Below are 10000 nucleotides of genomic sequence, written 5' to 3' on the forward strand. Positions count from 1 at the left end.
TCTTTCATTCTTTTATTTTCCTTATCTTCACTGCCTCTATTTTATCTTTTGCTTCTTCTCTCTTCCCTTTCTCTCCCTTGTATGTCTATTTATCTCCCCATCCGTCTTTTTCTCCTATATTTTTACTTTTTCTCTTTCAATCTTTTCTTTTCCTTTCTTCACTACTCTCTTCCATTTTCTTCTTCTCTTGCCATTCTTTCCCTTGTCTATCAATTTATCTATCACCATTTTTCTTCATTTCTTCTTATATTCTATTTCCTTCATTTATACACAATCACATACCTGCCCTGTCAGCCTTAATTAAATATGTATAGCTAAGGTAAGCGGCCAGGTGTAAGGAACAGTCACTCACACACCTGTTCCTTCGTTAATTACGTTTCTCAGGTAAATTCTTTGTCTGTATATTAAGTCACCTGAGTTGATTAATTAATTGGGTTAGGTAAGATCTGATGATGTTAATGATCTCGTTATTCTTGTTGTTTTGGGTTGGATATCTCTCTCTCTCTCTCTCTCTCTCTCTCTCTCTCTCTCTCTCTCTCTCTCTCTTGCTTCTTCCATTCCCTGTATCTTTCTTGTCTATCTAATCACCTTTTTTATCCTCCAATCTTTTTTCTTTCTTTTCTCTTTTATGATCTTTCCTTCTTTTATTTTCCTATTTTCATTATTCTCTTTTATCTATTGTGGGTTTTTTTCCATTCTCTTCTTCTCTCTTCCCTTTGTCTCCCGTCTATCCAACTTTTTTCTCCTATCTTTTTTCATCTCTCTCTCTCTCTCTCTCTCTCTCTCTCTCTCTCTCTCTCTCTAGGTCAGTGTACCCTAGTCTGGGATTGAAAATTATAGAGGGAGAGAAGAGGGGGAGGGAGAGAGAGAGGGGGGAAGGGAGGAGGGAGGAGAGAAGAACGAAGGCAGAGAGGGAGAGTGGAGAGGGGGAGTAAGGGGGGCAGGGAAGAGGAGAGAGGGAGAGAGAGGGAGAGAGGGAGAGGGAGAGGAGGGAGAGAAGAGAAGGGAAGGGAAGTATTGGGTGTTAAACTATTTTACGTAAGAGAGAGAGAGAGAGAGAGAGAGAGAGACTTTCCCAACAGCCTTCTCCAATAGCTAGTTTCCCCATACTCTCTCTCTCTCTCTCTCTCTCTCTCTCTGTGTCCAGTCATCTACACCCACTCGCACACCTTGTCTCAGGGTCACACACACACACACACACACACACACACACACACACACACACACACAATATCCCTTAGCAAACAAAGGCTTATACTCTAGTCTATTGTTTTTACGTTTCCGTTAGAGAGAGAGAGAGGACATTCTTAATTTGGACATCTCACCTGAATGCACCTGTCCTTTACCTCTCTCTCTCTCTCTCTCTCTCTCTCTCTCAATCAACTGATTCTTGTGTAGCTGCAGCATGGAGAGCTCAAGAATAATGTGGTCAGCAGCCAGGCATGTAGTGAATACTAAGCTGTGTATACGAACACAAATACTTCTGATTCCAACGAATGCGAACACACAATCCAATACAATGAATGGTCTTAATTCGAATACAAAAACGAATAGTACTTCTTGAAAGCATTCATGAATACATTCATGAATAATAGTAGCTTCTTGACGCAACTGGGTATAGCACTGTTCTAAAGTTAGGCAACCGTAAAATGAGCTCATGAACAATGACTCATGGCTGGTGCCGGTATTCACGAAGGGACATCACACTTACCTTAAAACTCGTAAGGAACAACGGCTGTTATATCTGATCATAAATTTTAAAGTACTCGTCAGATCATTCGTAGAATATTAATATTTTTCCTTTGTATTCGAATACGGATGAGAATACTTGGACTTCTATCAATAATTATTCGTAAGCAAATGCGAATACACCATCTCTGTTAGCAGAGAGAGAGAGAGAGAGAGAGAGAGAGAGAGAGAGAGAGAGAGAGAGAGAGAAAGAGAGAGAGAGGAATAACCCTTCAACACGTAAGGTCAAGGCTAAAGTCAGTGTAATAATAAGTTTGTTTCTTCCTCTCCTTTTTTTTTTCTTTTCTTCTTCTTCTTCTTCTTCTTATTATTATTATTATTATTATTATTATTATTATTATTATTATCATTATTATTATCATCATTACTACTACTACTACTACTACTACTACTACTATTATTTGTATCGTTTTCTCTACTCGGTTCTTAGAAAACTAATAACAATGAACTAAATTACATGACAAAAAAATATATATAAATACAATTAGAAAGGAAGAACAGGTGTGTGTGTGTGTGTGTGTGTGTGTGTGTGTCCGCTTGAAGAAGGGAAACTTACATGCGATTGCTATCTTGCGGTCACACACACACACACACACACAGACATATAGTTCGATGGGCAGATTTATCGAGAGAGAGAGAGAGAGAGAGAGAGAGAGAGAGAGAGAGAGAAAGCAGACGGGTACCCATCTGGTATTTCACTGATTTCCCTGTGTGTGTGTGTGTGTGTGTGTGTGTGTGTGTCCCAGTAAGTTTCTCCCGCCCACCACCAGTCATTTGAGTCACCACAACCACCACCACAACCGACACCACCATCACCACCACGATCATCACTAACACCACTATCACAACCACCATCACCAGTATCACTATCAGCAGTCCACCATCACCATTATATCACCATCAAAATATACCTTCACCATCATCATCACCACTACTATCAACACCAAGATCAATACCTGTTCTACACTGTCACCACCACCACCACCACCACCCTCATCACCATCATCACAACTCACCACCAGTGTCAATACCATCATCACCATCTACACTACAGGTAAATCAGACAGGAGCGAAACAGGTGTGTGTGTGTGTGTGTGTGTGAACCAGTTCCCTACACTTGACCTCTATACCTCAACTTTCCTCGCCCTCCTCCTCCTCCTCCTCCTCCTCCTGGCTTCTTCCTCTTCCTCATCCATTCTTTCATATGAGAATTTCTTCCTCATCCTTTCTTTCTCCTCCTCCTGTTTCTTCCAGCTCTTTTCCTTTCTCTCCTCCTCCTCTCTCTCTCTCTCTCTCTCTCTCTCTCTCTCTCTCTCTCTCTCTCTCTCTCTCTCTCTCTCTCTCTCTCTCTCTCTCTCTCATATTTCACCCATTCGTCAGAAATTTGCATTTGACCCGTTTCCTCTCTCTCTCTCTCTCTCTCTCTCTCTCTCTCTCTCTCTCTCTCTCTCTCTCTCTCTCTCTCTCTCTCTCTCTCTCTCTTAGAGATTTGAAGACTAGCAAGGATAAAGAGAGAGAGAAGATGAAGAAGGAAGGAGAGGAGGGAGAAGGAGAAGGAGAAGGGAAGGAGGAAAGAGGGAATAAGATGGGATGATTGGGGAGCGCCGAGGGTCGCATGGCATTGTGGGAGGTGTGCCAAGGTCAGATGATGATGATGATGATGGTAATAATAATAATGATAATTTCTTTGGCGTATTTCTTGTCATGTCAGGTTATGAAGTGAGTGGGAGAGAGAGAGAGAGAGAGAGAGAGAGAGAGAGAATAAAAGGAATGATGAGTAGTCTCTCTCTCTCTCTCTCTCTCAGCAACGAATTAGAAATGTTCTCTCTCTCTCTCTCTCTCTCTCTCTCTCTCTCTCTCTCTCTCTCTCTCTCTCTCTCTCTCTCTCTCTCTCTCTCTCTCTCTCCGCCAATCACCTATCGCTCTTTGTCAGTCAAGTCTTGTGACTGGTCAATGCACCTGCCAGTCAGAATAGAGACGTTCCTGTAGGATAAACAGACATGGTCCTAAAGAGACGTTCCTTCGCTCAAACACATGCGACTCTGAACCTAAAGGAACTGACGTTACGAAACCATTGATCTGGTCTTGGAGGTGGTGGTGGTGGTAGTAGTAGTAGTAGTAGTAGTAGTAGTAGTAGTAGTAGTAGTAGTAGTAGTGGCAGAAGTGGTATAGTTGAAGAAAATGCCTGCAAAAAGTAATACTTTGCTCGGGTTCATTGTGAGGGTCGTCGAGAAAAGACGCCGAGATCAATACAGACTGCATAACGTGTTTGGGAAGGCCTCACTTGGAATACGCAGTGCAGTTTTTGTCCCGTAATTAATCACCCGGATATCGAATCGAAGATACTATGACGCAATACGAAGATGATACAGTTGTTAAGGGCACAGCCGTATGAAGAACGACTCAAGAGGCTCGTCATATTTACATAGGAAAAAAATAACTACCGTACAAGATTTGAAACAAGTATCAAAACAACTGAACAAGTTCAATAACGTCAACCACTCAACTTGTTTGAGCTCCAAACTCACCCGAAAAAAAAAAGAAAGCTCAGACAATCGAGCGAGACGATGCAATATAGACACCGGTATTTTTTGTCATCTGCCACTGGAACAGCCTTCCTGCAGATGTAGTTAACGCTTGAGTCATCAACTCTTAAAAATCATACTGACCGTTACTTTGTTACGTAAGGCACGGCAGGAACGCCACCGTGTGTACGTACAGCAAATATTTTGATGTGTTCCGGTCACTGACGCAGCCGACGAGCTGATTAAATCACTACAGCGGCAGCCTCGTCAAAAGCCGACAGGCTCTATGTTCTTGCATGTTTACTTGTTCCCTCCGCTCTTTACTTCCTCCCCTCCTCTCTACCTTACATCACTTCCCCGTTCCCTCCACCCTTCCTACTCTCCTCATTTTTCTCCCTCCCTCCTCTCCTTCCCTCAGTCGTGAGAAATTTCCATACTCTATCAGGTTATTCGCCTCGCCCTTACCTCCCTCCCTGCCTTCTTCCCTCCCTCCCTCTCTGCTCCCTTTCCTCCCTCTGCGGTTTGGAGGGTAGGGAGAAAAGGAGGAAAGAAGATAAAAGAAAAATTGAGAAGTATGAAACAGAGGAAGAAACTTATGGGTGAAGTGGAGGAAAGGGAGAAGAAAGGGAAAGAGACGGACATTAGAGGAAAGAAAAGAGGAAAAAGTGAAACTTGTGGGGTGAGGAAAAGAAACGAAGGGAGAGAAAAATGCAGGAAGGAAGAGAGGGGGAGAGAGAGGAAGAGAGAGAGAGAGAGAGAGAGAGAGAGAGAGAGAGAGAGAGAGAGAGAGAGAGAGAGAAATCCTGTCCGTTGGGTTGATCATGTTACATTTCTACTTAATCGAACAAAGAAACAGAGAAAGACAGGCAGACAGACAGGCACATAGTAAGACAGTAAGACACACACAGAGAACGAAAAACAGAGAAAAAGTAAGATTGACAGAAACAAAGGAGAGACAGAGAACAAGAGAGACAGACAAACAAATAAACAGAAAATACAAATGAAAAATAAAAAGATAAAAAATAGAAAGACAAAAGAGACTGTAGACAAAAACAAATATAATCAGGAACTCAAATCAACAGACAAACAGAAAGAAACAGAAAGCCTTACAAGCACACAGGTGAAGCAAGCAGGTAATTTAGACGGGTGTAGTGTAGACAGATAGACAAGTAAATAAATAGACAGATAAACAGATATATAGATAGACAGCCATATCAATAGACAACGATATATGAATGTACCGATAGATATAAAACGAAGAAAACGGGCGAAGAAAACGGATAGCCAGACGGAGAGGTAAGGAGACAGGTAGACAAACAGGTAAGAGATAAATGGGAGTGGAAATTCAGGTAACCAGAAACGAGAGTAATTAAACACGCACAGGTACAGACAGCCAGGCACACACAGGTAGACAGACACACACACTGACCGTTAGAAAGATACAGACAGATAGATAGATAGATAGATAGGTAGACATACAGATAGACACACTGACCATTAGACAGATTGATAGATAAATAGATAGATAGGTGAATAGACAGATAGATAGACAGACAAATAGATAGGTTGATATATAAAAAGTAGGTAACGAACATAAATTAATAGATAATTCGCAATAATCAACACACACACACACACACACACACACACGTACACAATACCCTTGGTAGAACAATCAATGTCTTTGCATTATGACACAACTGAAAACACTTTACCTGGTGAATTAGAAACTCTCTCTCTCTCTCTCTCTCTCTCTCTCTCTCTCTCTCTCTCTCTCTCTCTCTCTCTCTCACCTGAACACCTGGTAGAAGCCTCCGCCTGCCAGGTACACAAACGGCAGCAGCAGAGGCGCCACCGTTGTTAAATCAATCAGGTGAATTTTGGGAAACATGGCGAACTTTTTTGTTTCTTTCTTTCTTTCTCGTGTAAATCTAATCACATGTTCGGTTTTGTTTTTCTTTGGTTTTGTTTCCTTTATTTATTTTTTCTTTGACTTTTAGAGAATTAATCACATGTTCGTTTTTTTTTCTTTGATTTGTTTTTGTTTAGTTTTCTTTTTTTCTTTCTTTCTCTCGCTCAAGTTAATCGTGTTTCTTTTTTCTTTGGTGTGGTTTATTTTTATTTAGTTTTGTTGTATCTTTGTTTCTTCTTTTGTTTTGGTCGTAATACTTTTTTCTTGCTTTCCTTTCTTTTGTTTTCTTTACATATTACGTGTTCTGGTTTTCTTTTCGTTGGTAACACTTTCTCTATTATTGTTTTCCTTCCTTTCTCTTAAAACATCACACTGCCACTTATATTTTACTGTTTAATTATACCTTTATCGTCTTTTTGTTACCTTCTTATCTTCTGTTATCATTCGTCTCACACTGTATAGTAATTCGTAATCTTGTTTATCTAATACTTATGCTAGTATTGTTTACTCTATCAAAATGTCTTGTCTTGTTTGTCTTTGTATTCTCTTCAATTGTCTTAGGCCTCCATTTGTCTTTCTTTAATTACTTGCATATTTCCTTACTGTGCTTTCTTTCCTTTTCTTCTTCTGTCTCTAAGCCCATCATGGCATTACTTATTCTTACTATCTTTATTCTTAGTTATTACATACTTCACTGACTAGCACGTGTTCCTTGTCTTCCTTTTCCTTGCTTCCTTTCTTCCTTCCTTTCATCACTTTTCCTTTCAATTCTCACATCCTGTCTTCCTGTTGCACTGTCTTCTGTATTGTTTGGGGTTGAATTCTTTATAAACAGACACATTTATGGGATTAGATTCTCTTCATCATTCAATTACCTGATCATTTTTGTTATTGCTGTTGTTGTTAGTTTGCTTTGATTGTTTGTTCGTGTGTGTGTGTGTGTGTGTGTGTGTGTGTGTGTGTGTGTGTGTGTGTGTGTGTGTGTGTGTGTGTGTGTGTGTGTGTGTCTAAAATCTCTCTCTCTCTCTCTCTCTCTCTCTCTCTCTCTCTCTCTCTCTCTCTCTCTCTCTCTCTCCTTTCCCTAATGAGATCAACACGTACAGGGGGTGAGAGGTGAGTGGCTAATCCTGCATCTAATCCTTCTGATCCTCTTATTTAGTGTACAATGCCACCCGATACTCTTTAACAGAATCCGATCCTATCTATTCTTCTTAGTGCTCGCTGATAATTTGTTTGTTTTAATGCTATTTAATTCATTTTCTACATTTTCTAGTGCTGTTTGTCTTACTCCGATTTCTCTTCTTCCGTTTTGTATAGCTTATTAGCTCCCATGTCATTAGCTACCATGTCATTATTCAAACTAACTTTCTCTCCTTTCTCCTTCCTCTGTACGATGTTGATTTACGACTAGATATGCAGCGGTTAATATTGATGTTGTTGTTATTGTTGTTGTCATTATTATTATTATTATTATTATTATTATTATTATTATTATTATATAAGAAGAAGAAGAAGAAAAAGAAGAACAGGAAAAAGAACAAGAAGTAGTAGTAGTAGTAGTAGTAGTAGTAGTAGTAGTAGTAGTAGTAGTAGTAGTAGTAGTAGTAGTAGTAGTAGTAGTAGTAGTAGTAGTAGTAGTAGTAGTAGTAGTAGTAGTAGTAGTAGTGATAATGATGATGATGATGATGATGATGATAATAATAATAATAATAATAATAATAATAATAATAATAATAATAATAATAATAATAATAATAATAATAATAATAATAATAATAACAACAACACTAAAATGAAGAGCAATAACAATGGCCAATCCAAGCTAAAGTACACTAGTTTCCAATACAACTTTCACCGCCTACCTACATTTTTAGCATTACATAGACCCACCAGTCACATCTACACGCAAACGCACCTTGCTATGAGTATACCCGAGCATCAAGGTGTATCTAGTCAGCCCTTCCTTTTAATAGACCAAGACGCATTCCCAACCGTTACCTGTGTCTATTCTTGTACTAATTATGGTAATACACACCTAGTAATAATGGCAGGTGCAGTTCAGTTAATGACCTTTAATAGCACTCTTTAGAGATATTACACACACTAATTGTTTCCTTCGTGTTTAATAATTCATTGTGTTTTAATTAGCGTATGAATGTGCATATTTGATGTTATTATTCTCTCTCTCTCTCTCTCTCTCTCTCTCTCTCTCTCTCTCTCTCTCTCTCTCTCTCTCTCTCTCTCTCTCTCTCTCTCTCTCTCTCTCTCTCTCTCTCTCTCTCTCTCTCTCTCTCTCTCTCTCTCTCTCTCTCTTAATGGCTGGCCTGACCTCTCTTCTTCCCCTTCCTTTTGTGTGTGTGTGTGTGTGTGTGTGTGTGTGTGTGTGTAATTATATCTTTCCCTAACACGTTTTCTTCGCAATAATCTAATCCACTTATTTATGTATTTTTTCTCTTTAATTAAAACTCATTCACTTCACAAACTTACGATATATAAAAAAGAAATAGAAAATGTTCACTATGGATTACGTTTCTCTCTCCTTATACTGTTCACTGTTCACGTGTTATTATATCGTCTATGTTCTGTCACTGCATCACTGTATCACCACCGTCATCACCATCCACCACCACCATCACATCACCGCCACCACCACCACCACCACCACTTTCCGATGCTAAAGAAAAAGGTAAATAAGAAGAATGTTGTTAATTATCTATCATGCTTTACCTGAATTTTCACACCTGTTCTCTTATTCATTTATTTTAGTCACCTACATTTATTTTCATTGTCCATTATTTCGCTTCACTATAAAAATAACAATAATAATAGTGACATAAATAAGTAGGGTAATGATTTTTTTTAGCCATTTCTTGTTATTCGAATTTGATAATAATGAAAAAAATAGAGTATTGAATTATTGATCATGAAAAAAAATAGCAGTAATGAATTTTAAACTACTACTTGTCAGCAAAAGGTTCCTAAAATTCACAACTCATTACTATTATCATTATTTTTACAGGCAATTTTCTATTTTTCTCGTTTATTCGTGTTCCAGAAGACACCATAATTCACGTTCTTATTTTTTCAGTTTTCCCCATAAGGTCGATTTTTTCAGCTAAAGAAGGCGGAACTCCGCATCTAAATGTCACTGTAGTGCGTGTGGGTTGTCACTTTTTTGTCCGTCACTCTGTCCTTCCCTCCTTCACACAGCTGTTACGGAGGAGGAGAAGAAGAAGAAGAAGAAGAAGAAGAAGAAGAAGAAAACGAAGAAGAGAGTAAGAAGACAGGAGGGACGGTGGATGGAGGATAAACAGAAGGAAAGACGGGAGGAGGAGAAGAAGAGGTAGAAGAAGAAGAAGAAGAAAAGAGGTATAATAAGACGAAGAGGGGACGGTGGAGAATGAAGGGAAGGGAAGAGAGAAAATGAGATGGAAAAAAGAGGGAAAAGATAAAAGGGATGCTGGAAGATGAAGAGAATGGGGAGGAGGAGGAGGAGGCAATGTTGGATAAGACAAGGGACGGTAGAGGCTGAGTGGAGGAGGGAGAGCAAGAGGAGGAGGAGGAGGAGGAGGAGGGAGTTAAAGGGAGAGCGCATGCAGTCACAAAACCCCTCCCTTTTTCTCTCCTTCCTCCATTATTCCCTCCCTCCTTGTGTAAGACCGAGGAGGAGGAGAAAAAACGGGAGGAGAAAGAGAGGAAGCAAGGAAGGAGTGAAGAAAGATAATGACGGAAGAGAGGGAGATAGGAAGGAAGGATGGAAGTGGAGGAATAAGAAGAGAGGGATGAAGAATTGAAGTGATAAGAGGAAAAGGGA

General features: G+C 39.7%; 1 long non-coding RNA gene across 1 annotated transcript in view; it reads right to left on the minus strand.

The window, feature by feature from the left end:
• LOC126981712 (uncharacterized) overlaps window positions 1-10000 on the minus strand; it is a 15976-nt gene that overhangs the window by 5260 nt on the left and 716 nt on the right. The window contains exons 2-3 of the long non-coding RNA XR_007734067.1: window positions 8674-8860; window positions 6068-7009 (exon numbers count right to left, since the gene is read on the minus strand). This is a non-coding gene — a long non-coding RNA (uncharacterized LOC126981712). The remainder of the gene's footprint in view (window positions 1-6067; window positions 7010-8673; window positions 8861-10000) is intronic.

The sequence above is a fragment of the Eriocheir sinensis genome, chromosome 49 (genome assembly GCF_024679095.1).
Source record: "Eriocheir sinensis breed Jianghai 21 chromosome 49, ASM2467909v1, whole genome shotgun sequence".
Lineage (NCBI taxonomy): Eukaryota > Metazoa > Arthropoda > Malacostraca > Decapoda > Varunidae > Eriocheir > Eriocheir sinensis.